This window comes from Nerophis ophidion, linkage group LG25 (genome assembly GCF_033978795.1).
Source record: "Nerophis ophidion isolate RoL-2023_Sa linkage group LG25, RoL_Noph_v1.0, whole genome shotgun sequence".
NCBI classification, from domain to species: domain Eukaryota; kingdom Metazoa; phylum Chordata; class Actinopteri; order Syngnathiformes; family Syngnathidae; genus Nerophis; species Nerophis ophidion.
The window spans coordinates 25677116-25683508 of record NC_084635.1 but is presented as its reverse complement, the minus strand read 5'-3'; the positions used below and the strand labels follow the sequence as shown (position 1 = coordinate 25683508).

Below are 6393 nucleotides of genomic sequence, written 5' to 3'. Positions count from 1 at the left end.
GTCCATGGTTCTCGCCCGGAAAAGGGTGGAGTGCCATCTCCGGGTTGGGGAGGAGACCCTGCCCCAAGTGGAGGAGTTTAAGTATCTAGGAGTCTTGTTCACGAGTGAGGGAAGATTGGATTGTGAGATCGACAGGCGGATCGGTGCAGCGTCTTCAGTAATGCGGACGCTGTATCGATCCGTTGTGGTGAAGAAGGAGCTGAGCCGAAAGGCAAAGCTCTCAATTTACCAGTCGATCTACGTTCCCATCTTCACCTATGGTCATGAGCTTTGGGTTATGACCAAAAGGACAAGATTAGTGGTACAAGCGGCCGAAATAAGTTTACTCCGCCGGGTGGTCGCTTTCCCTTAGAGATTGGGTGAGAAGCTCTGCCATCCGGGAGGAGCTCAAAGTAAAGCCGTTGCTTTGCCACATGGAGAGGAGCCAGATGAGGTGGTTTCGGCATCTGGTCAGGATGCAACCTGAACGCCTTCCTAGGGAGGCGTTTAGGGAATGTCCGACCTGTAGGAGGCCATGGGGAAGACCCAGGACACGTTGGGAACACTATGAGTCCCGGCTGGCCTGGGAACACCTCGGTATCCCCCGGGAGGAGCTGGGCGAGGTGGCTGGGGAGAAGAAAGTTAACAAGTGAATCAAAACGTAAATAATCTATGATCGGGCAACGGATCATAATAAAAGATTTTGGAAATGAGCTATCTAACCGGACATGCTGCCATTTCGGGTAAGCCATATCCTCGGATAGTCACATGACCACATTACGCCAAAGACACCGAGAGTAGCATTCAATCAATGTTTATTTATATAGCCCTAAATCACAAGTGTCTCAATGGGCTGCACAAGCCACGACATCCGCGGTACAGAGTCCACCTAAGGGCAAGGAAAAACTCACCCCAATGGGACGTCTGTAACAATGACTATGGGAAACCTTGGAGAGGACCGCATATATGGTCTCCCTCTAGGGGAGCAATGGATGTCGAGCGGGTCTAACATGATATTGTGAAAGTCCAGACCATAGCGGATCCAACATAACAGTGAGAGTCCAGTCTGTAGTGGATCTAACATACTAGTGAGAGTCCAGTCCATAGTGGATCTACCATAATAGTGAAAGTTCAGTCCATAGTGGATCTAACATAATAGTGAGAGTCCAGTCCATAGTGGGGCCAGCAGAAGACCATCCCAAGTGGAGACGGGTCAGCTGCACAGAGATGTCCCCAACCGATGCACAGGCGAGCGGTCCGTCCCGACTTCATCCATGGCCACCGGACCTGTGTCCCCCCTGCCTCACCTCCACAAGGGAGAGGGGGGCAGAGGAGAAAAGAAAAGAAAAGGCAGATCAACTGGTCTAAAGAGGGCGTCTATTTAAAGGCTAGAGCAGGGGTAGGGAACAGGGATCAATATTTTTAAATGTATTTCCATGAGAGCCGTATACCATTATTTAACACTGAATACAACTAGATGCGTGCATTTTTAAGTAAGACCAACATTTTTAAAGTATAACAATTCTCATTATTTTTAATAATTTTGTTATTCTGAAGCTAGCCAATAATAAATCAAATACTTCTAAGCATTAATGTGTGGTAGAAACGGATGGATTGATTAAAATGCATGACAATGCTTTATTAGGGTTTTTTTTTAACGCTATTTTAACACTGTGATTACTTATCGTGTTAGGCAATGTCAGCTAAGATTTATCTGAGAGCCAGGTGCATCAAAAGAGCCATATCTGGCTCGAGAGCCTTAGGTTCCCTACCCCTGGACTAGAGTATACAATTGAGTTTTAAGATGGGATTTAAATGCTGTAGAAAATGGATTAGAAAGGACAGATTACAAAAAATAATAATTACATTTTTTACCTATTATTTTTTTTAATCTGTCCTTGGAACTCTCCGCGGGCCGGATTTTGGACGCTGGCTGGCAGGATTTGGCCCGTGGGCCATAGCTCGGGGACCACTGATTTAATGGAAGGATAAAAGATGAATGGTTCAACTTTAGAAATAATAATCATCATCAGCACAGGAAAATGAATTATTTTGATGGTAAATGCTCTCTCTCTCTTGTGAATTCTGTGTGGCAGAAAAGCAAGTTGGTGCCGGGCGGAGGAGGAGGAGGAGGTGGAAGAGGAGGAGGAAGAAGAGGACGGTCCTGCTGTCACAGATGGAAATACAGCAGTAGGTTTGAGAAGGACACATAATCCTGTTTATTTTGTCCGGAGTGGCACAGACGAGAATTGGCCACAGCGATACAAAATCCCATGTTTCGCTATAAAACCCAAGCGGACGTCACAGGAGCACATCGTCCACTATGGAAACTTTAGCCGTCATTTAATTGCCGGCAGAATATAACAACGCTGGGATTCAAGCCGCAAACTGTGAGTTTCGGGCAAACGAGGTGAATGTTTTTCGTTAGACCGGGCAACAGTGTGGAAAATGTACAAGACACAAAACAAAGATGTTGCCAAGACTGTACGCATGCGCACTCTAAGGTGAGTAAATTTGACAGTTTTGTCGAACTTTTGAACCTAAATGTTATTTCCCAGTATTCATTCGGAATTTATAGTTTGTATAGTTGTATTAAAAGAAATAAACAGTTATCATTGACATTGTCAGGTTATGTACAGCTTTGTTGTTCAAAGGGGTAATTTTTGGAAGCCAGCTCTTTTTTTTTTAATAACTTAAATCATGATTAATTAGACAATCTTGTCAACTATAATGCAAATGTATGCGTGGATGTTTTTTTTAGATGACTTATATTGAATTAATATAGTTCCTGTGACTGCGTGGGTTCCCTCCAGGTACTCTGCTACTCCCACCTCTGAAGTCATGCTAGGTTGATTGGCAGCACCAAAAATTGGCCCTAGTGTGGGAATGTGAGTGTGAATGTTATCTGTCTGTCTAAGTTGGCCCTGCGATGAGGTGACGGCTTGTCCAGGGTGTACCCCGCCCTCTGCCCGTATGCAGCTGGTATAGGCTCCAGAGGGACAAGCGGTAGAAAATGGATGGATGGCATTTTTAATGTACGAAATGTATCAAAGTTGCCAATTCCATCATTTAATTTTTCTGCATGCAACCCTCGCTTTTACCTCTGACTTACAGTAGTGGGGTGTAGCGTATTACAGTGTTTTTCAACCAGTGTGCCGTGAGATACAGTCTGGTGTGCCGTGGGAGATTATCTAGTTTCACCTATTTGGGTTAAAAATATTTTTTGCAAACTAGGATTTATAATCTGAAAATGACTTACTCTTCCATATCCGACTTTGTAAATTTCGGAAACAGCGGGAGGCAGCGTTCAGGTAAAAAGGTGTCTAATGCTTAAACCAAAAATAAACAAAAGGTGAGTTCCCGTAAGAAAATGCATTAGAGTTTAAGGAAGGCTATGCAGAACACAACTAAAACTCAACTGGCATACAAAGTAAACAAAAACAGAATGCTGGACAACAGCAAAGACTTACTGTGGAGCAAAGACAATGTACATCCGAACATGACATGACATTCAACAATGTCCCTACAAAGAAGGATGAAAACAACTGAAATATTCTTGATTGCTAAAACAAAATAGATGCGGGAAATATCGCTCGAAGGAAGACATGAAACTGCTACAGGAAAACACCAAAAAAAGAGAAAAAGCCACTAAAATAGGAGCGCAAGACAAGAAGTAAAAGACTAGACACAAGAAAATAGCAAAAAAGTGAAAATAAGTCAGGGTGTGATGTGACAGGTGGTGACAGTACACCTACTTTGAGACAAGAGCTATAGTGATACATGCTTGCTTATGCTTTAAAGTCATATCCAACAATTGCGACAACGACTTTTTACTGTCAACTGAGTTTTGTTTTTTAATGATTTTTGCTGGTGGTGTGCTTCCGCATTTTTTCAACGCAAAAAATGTGCCTTGGCTCGAAAAAGGTTGAAAAACACTTTCGTATTATTAGAATTGAGAAATCAGAATACCTAAATTATGTATGTATTCACCAAAATACTTGCATCACAAGGTTAATTATTGATGTATTTTGACCATGGTTTTGTAATACAGTACAGTGGCAATAAATACATCCATCCATCCATCCATCATCTTCCGCTTATCCGAGGTCGGGTCGCAGGGGCAACAGCCTAAGCAGGGAAACCCAGACTTCCCTCTCCCCAGCCACTTTGTCTAGCTCTTCCCGGGGGATCCCGAGGCGTTCCCAGGCCAGCCGGGAGACATAGTCTTCCCAACGTGTCCTGGGTCTTCCCCGTGGCCTCCTACCGGTTGGACGTGCCCTAAACACCTCCCTAGGGAGGCGTTCGGGTGGCATCCTGACCAGATGCCCGAACCACCTCATCTTGCTCCTCTCGATGTGAAGGAGCAGCGGCTTTACTTTGAGTCCCTCCCGGATGGCAGAGCTTCTCACCCTATCTCTAAGGGAGAGCCCCGCCACCCGGCGGAGGAAACTCATTTCGGCCGCTTGTACCCGTGATCTTATCCTTTCGGTCATGACCCAAAGCTCATGACCATAGGTGAGGATGGGAACGTAGATCGACCGGTAAATTGAGAGCTTTGCCTTCCGGCTCAGCTCCTTCCTCACCACAACGGATCGGTACAACGTCCGCATTACTGAAGACGCCGCACCGATCTGCCTGTCGATCTCACGATCCACTCTTCCCTCACTCGTGAACAAGACTCCTAGGTACTTGAACTCCTCCACTTGGGGCAGGGTCTCCTCCCCAACCCGGAGATGGCACTCCACCCTTTTCCGGGCGAGAACCATGGACTCGGATTTGGAGGTGCTGATTCTCATTCCGGTCGCTTCACACTCGGCTGCGAACCGATCCAGCGAGAGCTGAAGATCCCGGTCAGATGAAGCCATCAGGACCACATCATCTGCAAAAAGCAGAGACCTAATCCTGCGGTTACCAAACCGGAACCCCTCAACGCCTTGACTGCGCCTAGAAATTCTGTCCATAAAAGTTATGAACAGAATCGGTGACAAAGGACAGCCTTGGCGGAGTCCAACCCTCACTGGAAATGTGTTCGACTTACTGCCGGCAATGCGGACCAAGCTCTGGCACTGATCGTACAGGGAACGGACCGCCACAATAAGACAGTCCGATACCCCAGACTCTCTGAGCACTCCCCACAGGACTTCCCCGAGGGACACGGTCGAATACCTTCTCCAAGTCCACAAAGCACATGTAGACTGGTTGGGCAAACTCCCATGCACCCTCAAGAACCCTGCCGAGAGTATAGAGCTGGTCCACAGTTCCACGACCAGGACGAAAACCACACTGTTCCTCCTGAATCCGAGGTTCGACTATCCGACGTAGCCTCCTCTCCAGTACACCTGAATAAACCTTCATTGGAAGGGTGAGGAGTGTGATCCCACGATAGTTGGAACACACCCTCCGGTGCCCCTTCTTAAAGAGAGGAACCACCACCCCGGTCTGCCAATCCAGAGGTACCGCCCCCGATGTCCACGCGATGCTGCAAAGTCTTGTCAACCAAGACATCCCCACAGCATCCAGAGCCTTAAGGAACTCTGGGCGGATCTCGTCCACCCCTGGGGCCTTGCCACCGAGGAGCTTTTTAACTACCTCAGCGACCTCAGCCCCAGAAATAGGATAGTCCACCACAGATTCCCCAGGCACTGCTTCCTCATAGGAAGACGTGTTGGTGGGGTTGGGGAGGTCTTCGAAGTATTCCTTCCACCTATCCACAACATCCGCAGTCGAGGTCAGCAGAACACCATCTCCACCATACACGGTGTTGATAGTGCACTGCTTCCCCTTCCTGAGGCGGCGGACGGTGGTCCAGAATCGCTTCGAAGCCGTCCGGAAGTCGTTTTCCATGGCTTCCCCGAACTCTTCCCATGTCCGAGTTTTTGCCTCCGCGACCGCTGAAGCTGCACACCACTTGGCCTGTCGGTACCTGTCCACTGCCTCCGGAGTCCTATGAGCCAAAAGGACCCGATAGGACTCCTTCTTCAGCTTGACGGCATCCCTCACCGCTGGTGTCCACCAAGGGGTTTTAGGATTGCCGCCCCGACAGGCACCAACTACCTTGCGGCCACAGCTCCGATATGCCGCCTCAACAATAGAGGTGCGGAACATGGTCCACTCGGACTCAATGTCCAGCACCTCCCTCGTGACATGTTCAAAGTTCTTCCGGAGGTGGGAATTGAAACTTTGTCTGACAGGAGACTCTGCCAGACGTTCCCAGCAGACCCTCACAATGCGTTTGGGCCTCCCAGGTCTGTCCGGCATCCTCCCCCACCATCGCAGCCAACTCACCACCAGGTGGTGATCGGTAGAAAGCTCCGCCCCTCTCTTCGCCCGAGTGTCCAAAACACGAGGGCGCAAATCCGATGACACAACTACAAAGTCGATCATGGAACTGCGGCCTAGGGTGTCCTGGTGCCA

General features: G+C 48.0%; 1 protein-coding gene across 2 annotated transcripts in view; it reads left to right on the top strand.

Annotated features, from left to right (window-relative positions):
- The first annotated feature begins 2109 nt into the window (after positions 1–2109).
- The window catches only part of LOC133543016 (potassium voltage-gated channel subfamily G member 4-like), a 37006-nt gene continuing 32722 nt past the window's right edge, over positions 2110–6393 (top strand). For both annotated transcript variants that reach the window (XR_009804279.1, XM_061887371.1), the window contains exon 1: positions 2110–2483. The gene's annotated coding sequence lies outside the window, so the exon portion shown is untranslated. The remainder of the gene's footprint in view (positions 2484–6393) is intronic.